At 34.3% G+C, this 12,664-nt stretch overlaps 1 protein-coding gene and 2 long non-coding RNA genes across 5 annotated transcripts in view; 1 reads left to right on the top strand and 2 right to left on the bottom strand.

The window, feature by feature from the left end:
• The window catches only part of LOC131395204 (uncharacterized), a 123,382-nt gene that overhangs the window by 34,629 nt on the left and 76,089 nt on the right, over positions 1–12,664 (bottom strand). The window lies entirely within an intron of this gene.
• Positions 1–12,664, top strand: part of HYCC1 (hyccin PI4KA lipid kinase complex subunit 1) — a 95,597-nt gene that overhangs the window by 75,411 nt on the left and 7,522 nt on the right. The window lies entirely within an intron of this gene.
• Positions 187–11,774, bottom strand: LOC131395222 (uncharacterized). Of its 2 annotated transcripts, none has more exons than XR_009216306.1 (3): positions 11,692–11,774; positions 7,748–7,859; positions 187–336 (listed from the first exon to the last, which is right to left on the bottom strand). It is a non-coding gene; the product is annotated as an uncharacterized LOC131395222 (long non-coding RNA). The 2 variants fall into 2 exon arrangements; XR_009216307.1 differs by lacking the exon at positions 187–336 and adding an exon at positions 2,874–3,045.

Here is a 12,664-nt window from a genome sequence, read left to right as displayed (position 1 = left end):
TAAGAAATAAAAAACTCTTCAAATTAGAGGATTGCTGATGCTATCACATTTTTCTATGTACTTACAACTCTATAACTTCTAACTTTAGTAAATAGTATTGTAGTGGCATGGAAGAAAGAGCTGTTGGATCACCCTTAACTCCTCATTTATTATCCATACGTGACAAGGAATAAGGAATTCCCATAGATTGGGAAGCAAAAAGCCACTTCTTTGCCCCAAGCAAACATATGTATTAGGGGTAAAACAAAATCCATTCTCTGTTTACTTCTTCCTATAAATTGTGATGACAATGGTAGCTCCTTTTGGCATATTTGGTTCCAGTTGTCTCTATGGTCTCTATAGAGAAAATGCAAAAGTGAGAAGAATGAGATTATTCATTGTGAAATAGAAAGTTGATGGTGAAAACAGTTGCCATTGTTTCTGTTCAGAGAATCTAGGAGATAGTAGGTCAAAAAAGAATGATGATGAAATTTTCCAGCTTAATGATCACTTTCAGTTTTTTTCTTTTTGAAAGTAGTGTGACAATTCTTAAAAGTCCTTTAGGAAGGCATAAAAGAGGTGGTAATGTTTGCCATTAGCAGGGAGATTATGCTACTACTTAAAACATACAGTCAGAGTCTAAACACATACTTCAGTTTCTTCAGTGAAAATTATGTGACTGAATGGGACTAAATTACAGGTAGAAAGTCATTTAATTAGATATGCTGGTATCCTAGAGATCAGTTTTCTGTTTTGGCATTAATAGGTGAAAATAGGCACAGAGGCAATGAACCAGATCATATGGGTCATTGTAGCCATAATCGCTCCCAAACTACCACTACAGGAAATGTAGGAATGAATTTTAATTCCTTTTCCACTTTCCCTACTTGCTGTTTAGGTGGACATATTGGGAACTAGGGGGAAAAATATAGGTCCTGCAGTTAAAAATGTGAAATATTGAAGTTCAGTTGTATTTGTGCATGTGTATGTGAAAAAGAGACGGTATGAGTATGTGTCCGTGTATGCATTTAACAGAGTAAGGTGTGTACTCTGCAATAAAATAGAAGCCATTTTACAGAAATATTTTATAGGAATAAATTACCAAAACAAGAGGAAAGTCTACTTGAATATATTGTATCTATTAGATTCTCACATATCTTCCATATTCCATTTTGGCTGCCACTTGAGGGGTTGGCAATGTGTCTTAGGGCTATAACCTCATTAAAGGAACCTTCCTTATCGCCTACACTCCTACAGTTATTCAACATTCACGACCCTAACACTTGGGCAACTCCTGTTTATGGTAACAAAAAAGTCACAGATGAGGGTTTAGAGAAGAATGAACTATAAAAAGCAAGATAGGTGCATGGAGTAAGTACAGAATATAGCTTAGTCTTGTTTACCACTCTTCTGTAGTGTGAATTCCCTTTATCCAATGCACTCTAAAATATTTCTAGTCTAAGGTCCTTATCTCTACAGGTAGATTGCATTCTCTCTTTGTAGGGTAGTCTTGGCTTTCCTTCCTAAAGCAGTATTTTTCATTGTTACCCCGTTCTGCTGAATTAAAAACATTTGTTTTCTGTCTTCATGGTCCTGATTCCTACTTGAGCATATTATTGTTCTGGGCTCTTTAGCTGACACTGGCTTCTTGTGGAGAAAATAGATATCTTAGCTATAGTTCTTAAATATACAGTCACATACTACATAACAATGTTTTGGTCAGTGGCAGACCACGTATACGGTCCCATAAGATTAGTTCCATATAGCCTAGGTGTGTAGTAGGCTGTACTAGGTTTGTGTAAGTACACTCTATGATCACACGATGACAAAATTGCCCAACGACACATTTCTCAAAACGTATCCCTGTCGTTAAGTGACGCATGACTGTATATACAATTCTCAAGTTATAAATGGATTTTTAAGTTAAATTTATACATGAATTATATTTATTATATTGCATTTATATATAAATTATAACAAAATGTAATTTATTTATACATTGCAGAAACAGTGTTAAAGTGCTTGTCCATTCCAGGGTGACCCACAAAAGCCTTTTAATGCCACAATGTTTCTGAAGCAGAGTCCTGTAGAATGTAGGTTTAGTTTATGACTGTGCGAAAACACATTTAGAGTTCCTTTATTTGATGGAACTCTAAGTGCGTTTCTTGTTCCACCTGTATCCCTACCATTCCCTTACCATACCAGCCTCTCTCCAGACTGTATCACCCAGTAGGAAGATGGAATATGCAACTTTAAGCCAGTGATGATGAGGGTTGGGGAAGGAGAAGGGACAAGAAACATGACTTTTAAGGAATATTCATTTTTTTTCTCCTTGCCTCTTTCTCTGTTACTGCCAGTGCCAAGAAAGAAGAAAGCAATTGGCCCTTTATTTTTCCTTTCCTTGGGTCTCTTGCCAATTTCTTCTCTTCTTTTATTTATGTCTTTTTAAAAAAACTGAGATATAATTGACAAATAACATTAGTTTCAGGTGTACAACCTAAGGACTCAGTGTATGTACATATTGTGAAATGATCACCACAGGTCTAGTTAACATCCGTCACCATACACAGTTACAAATTTTTTTTCTTGTGATGAGAACTTTTAAGATCTATTCTCTTAGCAACTTTCGAATATACGATGCAGTATTATAAACTATAGTCACCAAGCTGTACATTAACATCCCCGGGACTGACTTGTTGTATAATTGGAAGTTGGTACCTGTTGACCACCTTCGCCTATTCCCCACCCCCAACCCCTGCCTCTGGCAACCACCAATCTATTCTCTGAATCTATGAGTTTGTGTTTTTTGTTTGTTTAGATTCCACATGTTAAGTGAGATCATACAGTATTTGTCTTTCTCTGTCTGATTTATTTCACTTAGCATAATGCCCTCATGTAGTTGCAAATGACAGGATTTTCTTCTTTTTTATGGCTGAATAATATTCCGCTATGTATATACACATACCACATTTTCTTTATCCATTCATCCACTGATGGACATTTAGGTTGCTTCCATATTTATGTCTATTTATTGCCTCTTTCCTTTTTCTCCTTTTTTCAGCCTATCTGGGGAGAAGAGGGAGAGGTGTACATGAGGTTCTCTCATGGATGCACCCAAGCAGAGCTTTCTTTTTTGCGCTTTTTTTCTTTCCATCTCTCTTTATCATTAAGGAATGTAGATAATTAAGCCAGGTGAACATATTGGTGTGTTTGCATTTTGGAGTCACCAAAAATTACACATGCAAACAAATACATTAAATTGGAACAATTAATCACATTTATTCTTTTCTCTTATTTGTAACAGAAAAATCTCTTTATCTTTCCAGCCAAAACTTATTCATATAAGTCTTTTTAAAATTAATTTGGAACAGTTTTAATTATTTGCATTTAAAATTTTTTTTCTGAGCTCTTCTAGAATGTATTTCAGCATTCTCTGAAGCTTCACAGATCTGCCATTCTTTTCTTAAAGTTAAGAATTATCCAGAGCTTATATTTTAATGCAAAGAATTCTTTCAGAAGGTAAAAAATTACCTTAGCTTTAACATTTCCACACATTTCAGAACATGTATCTCTTGCCATGGTCTTGTTATTGTTGAATAACAACCCAAATTTCTAGAATTGTATTTTGACCAGTTTTATTATTTGCTTGGCCCTGTGTTTTTTTTAAATTAATATACTTGATTTTTTAGAGCAGTTTTAGATTCACAGCAAAATTGAGCAGGAAGTACAGAGAGTTCCCATATACCCTCTGACCACCCCCCAGCCTCCCCAACTATCAACATCCCACACCAGAGAGGCATATTTATAAGGCCCTGTAATTTTAATTTTGACCAGACAGTGCATTCTCATATTGACTAAATAGGGTGATTTTTAAAGAAAGATTGGGTTCAACTGAGGTATTATATTGGAGAGACACGTTTGACAGTAGTATATTTGCCTGATTTTCCCCACCTTTCACTTGATTATTTTAATATTGTACTGACATGGCTTAACTTAATGTTATGTTTTCAAACTTTTTAATGACTGTATAATTCCATGTCAATACAGATGTTTGGAAAGTAAAATCACAATGTAGAATTGCTGCTTTTGACTTTTGTGTGTGAGAAAGATTCTCCCTGAGCTAACATCCGTTGCCAATCTTCCTCTTTTATTTTTTGCTTGAGGAAGATTATCCCTGAGCTAACATCTGTGCCAATCTTCCTCTATTTTGTATGTGGGTCACCGCCACAGCATCGCTTGACGAGTGGTGTATGTCCACGCCCAGGATCCGAACCTGTGAACCTGGGCTACTGAAGCAGAGTGCACCAGACTTAATCACTATGTCACAGGGCTGGCCCAGCTTTTGACTTTTAAGGGTCTTAATTTCAGAATTAATAGCTTTATTTATGTATTGTTAATTCTTTTAAGCATATTGTGTTTCATTTAGTGTGTATTTTTTGAACCTAGATTTTCAAACCACCTACAGATTGAGGGCTATTTAGAAGTCATAATTTGAAAGTAAAATGCAATTAGAGAAGGAGAATAATGGAATAAACATTTAAAAAAATCATTAAATAAGCTAAGAGAAGAATGAGTAGATTATGACCATAACAAGAATCAAAATGAAAATACCAATAAGAAAAATAAAACAGTGAAATAATCTATTAATTTTTAAAATTAATAATAAAAATGCAATTTTATTTTCTTAAATGTTTATTTCCTTTAAAAAAATAAACTGAATAGCTGAAAGGAAAACAGAAAGTATTTCTTTACAATTATGCTTCAATTCTATAGTCATTCTTAAATGTTGCTTCTAATGCTATTTTCATCATCTACCATTTCAGCTATAAGAGCTCTTTTTCTTTTTCTTTTTCTTTTTTTTGTGAGGAAGATCAGCCCTGAGCTAACATCCGTGCTAATCCTCCTCTTTTTGCTGAGGAAGACCGGCTCTGAGCTAACATCTATTGCCAATCCTCCTCCTTTTGTTCCCCCCAAAGCCCCAGTAGATAGTTGTATGTCGTAGTTGCACATCCTTCTAGTTGCTGTATGTGGGATGCTGCCTCAGCATGGCCAGAGAAGCGGTGCGTCGGTGTGCGCCCGGGATCCGAACCCGGGCCGCCAGTAGCGGAGCGCGCGCACTTAACCACTAAGCCACGGGGCCGGCCCATGAGCTCTTTTTCTTAAATCCGCAAATGATTCTCTACTACTTCAAGATTTTATTATACAATCTATACTTATCTATTTCCTTGTACTTTTCCATTCTCTCTCCTCTTCCAGAGCAAATTTAATTGCTATTTTTTTGTCCCTTTCCCCACCACCACCACCAATATGACTCACTCTTCTTCCACGTTTTAAAACAATTATCTATACTTGGAACAATGTAACCAACTTTCCTCCTTTCTTTTAAAATAGTTGTTGAAATACCACTCCCTCGTTCTATAAAAGTTCCCTAATTAAGTTATGGTTGCAGATTATGAGTGCTTATAATTTTTGCTAACTATCTAATAAAAAGCCTTGTCTAGTGACATCCCAATTCTTTATTACTGCCCACAATTCTTTTGACTTGGGCATTTGTGAGATCATGAGACAAGTAAGTGAAAAGCTTTTGGTATACTTTAAAGCACCACATAAAGGCTGATTGTTAATCAATTAAGAACTATTTAATTTGTTTTATTAGCTACACAATAATTGTATTCTTGATAAGTTTTTATTAGCTAGCTTGCTATTTGAATGGTCCTGTGATTGATCAGCTCTTTCATAAAACTATAAGTTTTTGAAACTTATAGTTTGAATTTTCGCAATTTGAGATAAACGTGTTTAGTTTGAGTGTAGTGTCAAACACAAAAGGATACATATGTTACATAATACTAACAGTCAGTTTAACAATTTTTTTGTCATTTCTGTAGCCCTGAAGTACAGTGCTCTAACTCTATTATCTGACATTTATATCACCATTACAGTCAGGATTCTTTAGAATGTTGTTTTAATACCTGTTGTCTCAATTCCAAATTAACGTGAAAATAGAATAAATTGAACTTATATTTCTTATTTGTATATGGTTACAACTGTTTGCAACAGGTAAGTCAATAATAAAAGCAATACTTGTAAACTATAGATCCTTTGGATTTTGCCTACTAGTTTTGGTCCTGGTATATATTAAGTGGTTTATTTTTATAACATTGCATTTCATTATTTTGACTTAGGGGATTCAAGAGTACAAAGTTTTAAGTCGTGAAAATGAATTGAAAATAATAACTACATATATTTTAAGTCTTCTAACTTAGTAATACAAAATAAGTACCCTGAGAATTTTAGAGTATTGAATTAATTATATGGAATATTTAAATGAAAAATCAAACAAAATACAGTTTACATAGATTGAATCTAAAGAAAGTGAAGTTTCATATCGTTGCTGTAGTTTTATTGCATTTTCAGCATTGTTTGTAGTTCAAAGATGCCAAGGTATTTAAATAAATTTAAATGATTATGACAAAATTCGAAGAGACCTGTGATTATATTTTTAAAAAATGACAAAAAATGTGATTTGTTTCAATTTTATCAGTGGTTTAGTACTAACTTATTAGATGAGAAAAGAAAAAGAACAATAAAAAGATGCAATTCCTGTTGGAAAATAATTTATTTAAAACCGATTATTGGTTTTGAAAAAGTTAATAAATTTCTATCATATAGTGACATATTGATGAAACAGCACATTACTAGCTTTCTAACTGTTGCACAAATCTGAGTAATTATAAGAGGTATATTTCAGTTAAATATTTAAAAAATAGTTATTTATAAATATTTCAAAACATTTAAGGTAGTATTTTGAGATATTGCAGAAGATAAATGTCGTAAGTCTTGAGATGGAACATTTATTTTGTGAATCTGATTTTGTGACTTTATAAGAAAAGCATTTAGTCGAGGAGAAACAAAGTTGCTGATAGTTACAAAAGTGCTTTGAGAAATGCAGAAATGGTCATTTTAAACTCAAAAGTAGCAAACTTGAGAGAATTGGCTATTGGACTTTTATATCTGCAATTAGAAATTTATAATGCTTATGCTTTTATTTTAAAAGTTGTCCATACTTATTAAGGAAATTTAGGGGAAAAAACTCCTATCTGCCAGTTTCATAAAAAGGCTTAGATGATTTTAGTATCATTTTGAGAAGCTCCATTATTTTCAGATTCTAAAATGCTATTTGAGGAACAAATTTTCCTTTCCCAATACAGATGATAAAACATTCAGGCCAAAAATAAGCATTTCCTTCTGACCAAAGTTAGCATTGCATGAATTGTAACTGGCATTCTTGATATGGAACTTCATACTCATGGAGGACAAAATAAAATATTGGGAAATATTAGATGACTCAGAGGAAAATGACATATTAACCAAAAAGCTAGAATATCACATTGGTACAATGGACACACATGAACATTAGGTTTAAAGAGGAAAGACGGTAGTCTCAGAATTCTGGCTTAGCCAACTTTAGAAGAAAACAAAGTCTTAGTCTATTTCTAGGTAAAATAAAAGAAAATATTTTTCAACACAGAGAAGCAAGATATTTCAGACTTATTGGTCTTATGAGGCAAAAACACTTGTTTGTAAATTATTGTGTTCCAGATTTTTTACTAAGGAGGCCTTACAAATTTTTGCTGTAGTTAAGGAAGTTGTTATTTATTGTTACTTGTTATTGAGCACTATGCCCCACATTTTAGGAGTATTTGTAGCACATTGCACACAGAGCAAGAAATAAGCTTTTATAGATAGTTTTGTAATAGATGTTGCTTACCTGTTTTTGATCTGTCTGATTGTGAGCATCTTTAATTATCGTGCAGGATTCACCAGGTCCAGCAGCATCCATATGTTGCAATTCTTGCAGGGATTTTTTTTTTAACTTGAAACTTAAGATGACAAAAGAAGTTATTGAGAGTGACTGAATCTATCTTGATAAGGAGAATTGTATCATTTACTATGCACACAACAAAAGCTAAAGATTTGACTGTTCTTTACTTGAGGAAACTGGTAATAGACTCCTAACCACCGTGCCTATAAATAAATCGTTTTGGTCCATACTGCGTTTTTCTCTGTGCCCCAGGCTGCTCTTTTCTTTTCTGGAAAGTCTACTTCCCGCTTCAGGACCCAGATTTCTAAATCTTAGCCTTCGTTTATGTCCTTGCTCAGAGTGCAGCCCTTTAACTGCCAGGTCCTTATTCTGTGTTTCTTTGGCAGCTTTGCTTTCCTCTTATCTGCCTTGCAAATTACTGGTCCAGGCTGTGGATTGTTACAGTGCTGTTTTTTCTAACCCAAGACACAACTTCATGGCCGATATTTTGTGTTACACAAATGTGACTTCTGTTAATAAAAAAATGCTAAAAAAGTATGCAAATAGTTTACCTGTGTACCTGTCAATGGCTGCCCATTGCAGTCAGAACGAAATCCAAGCTCTGTACGATGGCATAGGCGGCCCTAGTGATATGACATCTTGCCTACCACTTTGACCTCACTTGAAGACCACTGTCACCCTCACTTCTAGCCCTTCCACATACTGGGCTGTTTCTGCCTTAGGGGCTTTGAACTAGTGGTTTGGGATATTTGAGCTGAGATTTGAATGATGAAAAAGTGCTAGCTTGAACTCTGTCCCTCCACATCGTTGTGTAGCCAGTGCTTTTTCATCATTCAAATCTCAGCTCAAATATCCCTTCCTCAAAGAGGTCTTCCCAGGCCACCCATCTAAAGTAGACTTTCTCCCCTACCACCCTGCTTACTCTTTCCCATTATTCTTATTTTCTTCACTGCCTTTTCCACTGTCTAAAATTCTCCTGTTGACTTAATTTTCGTACTACAGTGTAAGCTCTGTGAGAGCAGGGTCTTTGTCTGGTTGGCCATTGTAACCGCAGCACCTACAACAATGTCTGGCATATAATAGATGCTGAATAAATAGTAGTTGGATGCATGAATGAGTGAATTGATGGTAAAGAAATTTATAATATAGACTGAGCAATTTCTTCCTTCTTTTCTTGTTTTGTTGAAAAACAGTGTAACGACACAATAGTAAACTGTGTAGAGGGTTATTCTCTTCTAATTCCAGTACTTAAAGAGTTATCATATTACAGTTTTTTTCCATATGTGTGTATGTTTTTCATAGTTATGCTCTATTTAATTTTTTTTGATATTTTGCTTTTCTTCAGTTAACATTGTCAAATATTTTCCCAAGTTCTCCTAGTAAGTCCAGTTATTTTAATGGCTACGTAATACCACATTGAGTTGATATTCCATCATTTACTTAACCATTTCCTTAATATGTTAAATAATTTGTTTCTAACTTTTTGCTATTATAGATAACACTGCAATGAATAGCTAAATGAATATATGTAGCATTTTTCTTTCATTGACTAGAATAAATTATAAACATAAACTGATTGGATTAAAGAGTATGAAGTTGTTCAGGTATTTTATGACATTTAAAAATATTTATATCTTATAAATTGCAAAGGAATGTGTATGACTTTCTTTTGGGGTTTACTCCAAAATGCTTTTTGTAATTAATGTCAAAAATTGTATGATGCAGACATTTAAGGTATAGATTGTTTTAGAGCTTCAACTTATTTTATTATTTTTGCAAATAAATTTGTAAGTGCCTTGGGTCATAACCAGACTCCTTTAGACTTATAAAGTAGTCTGAGTACAGAGCTGTGTAAATTCTATGAATAGATAAATTGTTCCTTTATTTAAATTGTCACTTTTACTAAACAGGGCAGCTGTAAAAAATAAAAGCTAAAGCTAAGATAAAGAGTTTCATCTGTGACATAATGAAATAAATATCTGGGATTATAAAATTACATGAGAGAAATTACAATTTTTCATGATCAATTTTAATGATATTTGCAATTTGTTTCACCTTTTTTCCCCCTCAAAGCCAGAAGAAATTTTGTAGGGAGAAATGATTTGATCGCCTTTGAGAACCAATTTGGAAATGTCTATTAAAAGTATTCTTTAACTCTCCTCATTTTTGTATATGGAGAGAAGGTTACCTATTAATAGAGGTTATACAGATAAAATATTCTCTGAAAAGTTTCTCTTTGGATCTTTTTTGAACTTTTTGAATTATTTGAAGTCAAATGTAAGTATTGTTTTTTATAGGTATAGAACAATCATGACACCTTTTGCATAGATTTTTAAGTTCTGGGCTTTTAAACAGATTCTGTTTTCTTATGCTCTTGTATTCTCTTAAAACATCTCTTCTATAATATTCTTTTGTGTGTGTGTGAGGAAGATTGGCCCTGAGCTAACATCTTCCAATCCTCTTTATGTTGAGGAAGATTGGCCCTGGGCTAACATCCATGCCAATCTTCCTCCACTTTATATGGGACGCCGCCACAGCATGGCCTGACAAGTGGTGCGTCGGTGCGCGCCTGGGATCCAAATCGGCGAACCCTGGGCTGCCTCAGCAGAGCGCGTGCGCTTAACTGCTTGCGCCACCGGGCTGGCCCTCTATAATATTCTTAAAGAAAGAATTAACTTCCTCTCCTTAGCTATGTATGTTATCCTCTAGATAATAGAATAGAAGAACTATAGTTTAAAAAAAATTTTTTGACATTACTAAGCATTTTATTAAACCTACATTTAGAGGTGGCTACTTCACTTTTCCAAAACAAAGAGCCTTTGCTTTCCTCTGCCATCTGAAAATTCTTATTAGCATAAGCTGTATGTTATTTATTCCTTTTACCAAGTCAAGTAACACATTCCCAGCTTACCTTTCTTGTGTCTTCTGCATGTTTTTCCATCTTTATTTATTTTAATAATCATTTCATCTCATAACAGAAGATTCATTCAATTCTTCAAACAAATATTTATTGGGCACCTACTCTATGCCAGCTGCTTTCCCAGGTACTAGGTATATAGCCGTGACCCAACGAAAATCCCTGTCCTCACGGAACTTACATCTAATAGACAAGATAAATAAATAATTGTAGGTCAGGGAGTGATTAAATGCTAAGAAGAAACAAAGTAGAGAAGAGGGTATATGAAATATGAGGAATATTGAAACTTGATGGGATGATCAGGGAAGGCTTCACTGAGAAGGAAATTTTTGAGAAAAGAGCTAAGGGAAGTAAAGAGGTGAGCCATGTAGCTATGTGGGAAGAGCATTCCAGGCCTAGGGAACAGCAAGACCAGGAAGAAGGTGTGTGTGGGGGGTGGGGTCACCAAGTTATATGGGGGAAGAAGTTGGAGAAATAGGAGAGAGCAAGATCATGTAGTGTGTTTGTTTGAGTTCCCTAATTATCTTTCTTTATTCTATGATTTTCCTGAGAATTATGTTTCTGTTCTTTCTAGCTCTGTACAGAATTACATGCTTTTCTTTTTATGAATTTACTTTAATAAGCAGTTAAAAAATTTGCCATTTTTACCATTTTTGCGTGATCACATACACAAGTTAGTCAAAGATTTGTGCTTGTGGAAAAACATATGATGTCTTTTTTCTACTTGCTATTTAATTTCATGATTAAAAAAATTTAATATCATTGTTTCTTGGGCTGCAGATCTTTACCACTATCCCAGTAAAAGTGATTAGCAATCCAGTTGCCTAGTGCTACTTTACATAATATTTGTCTTGTCATTTTCTAGTTTTTCTCACAAAATTCTAAATTTTCACCCTGGCAGCACAGTTTTAAATGAATAATTTTCAATGGCATTTTTTAAAAAGTAAATCCAACTTAAAAAAAATAAACTAACCTTGAGAGTTATGCCTTGTTTAGGTTTTCTTAGACACTTTTATTTTCTCTTGCTCTCTGTTCAGCCAAAGTAAATTATTTGCTTTCCATGAAATGACCAGGAATCTAAGCAGATAAGTTAAACCAATTGAAGAATGTCAGAGGCTATTTAACTCAAATTGACTTTAATGAATTGATGAGTTAGAATTTATAGTATGTTAGAATGGGCATTTGAAATCAAAAGATTTTGCTGCTTAGCTCCCTCACTGAATAGTCGTGAAGCCCTTTCTGAACTTCAGTTTTCTTGCCTGTAAACGGAAGTCAAATTGCCTACTTCAGAGGCTCATCAACACATTGTTTTGAGAATATGATTGAATAATATATGTGAACAATCTCAAAAATGTAAGTAGTGTTGTTTTCTATTCTGTTAGACCACTTATGCTTATCTTTTAAAATTTTGTTAAATTTTAACATTCATTGGCTTTGTTACGTCTAGATAATGTCAACAGTTTATAATTTTTTTTGACTAATGGTCCCTTTAATGGATCTTTTGTGAAACTGCTCTTACAATGTAGTTGGACAAGTCTTGGTTGTCACCCAGCAGTGCTGTGGTGATTTTACTCTCAGTTGCGGTGGCCTCTGGCATTTACCTCAATTAGATTTTACTTGCCCTCGCTTTGAAGACAGCTGTTAGCAACACGGAATAGTGAGTAGTACCTAGAAGCAGCAGTGGGATACTACCTCACCAACCTGCTTTGGCCTGTTTGGAAATAAAAATTTCATTTAGAGAACCTTCAGTCAAAACTTTATGAAACACTAAGTATATGGGAAATTATTATACCAGCACATTGGCCCACCAGCCCAGGGCAACGTGAAGCTTTGAGGAGCTCTAGAAGTGCATATTGCTGCAAGGTCTGGAGTACCCAAGGCATCCATAATAACTTTTGTTTTAAGTTTTTGAAATTTGAAAGAATCAGAATAGAGCAATGCTTCTC

Source organism: Diceros bicornis, chromosome 3 (genome assembly GCF_020826845.1).
Source record: "Diceros bicornis minor isolate mBicDic1 chromosome 3, mDicBic1.mat.cur, whole genome shotgun sequence".
Taxonomy (NCBI): Eukaryota; Metazoa; Chordata; class Mammalia; order Perissodactyla; family Rhinocerotidae; genus Diceros; species Diceros bicornis.
The sequence above is the reverse complement of the archived record's forward strand: the minus strand, read 5'-3'. Positions and strand labels throughout refer to the sequence as shown.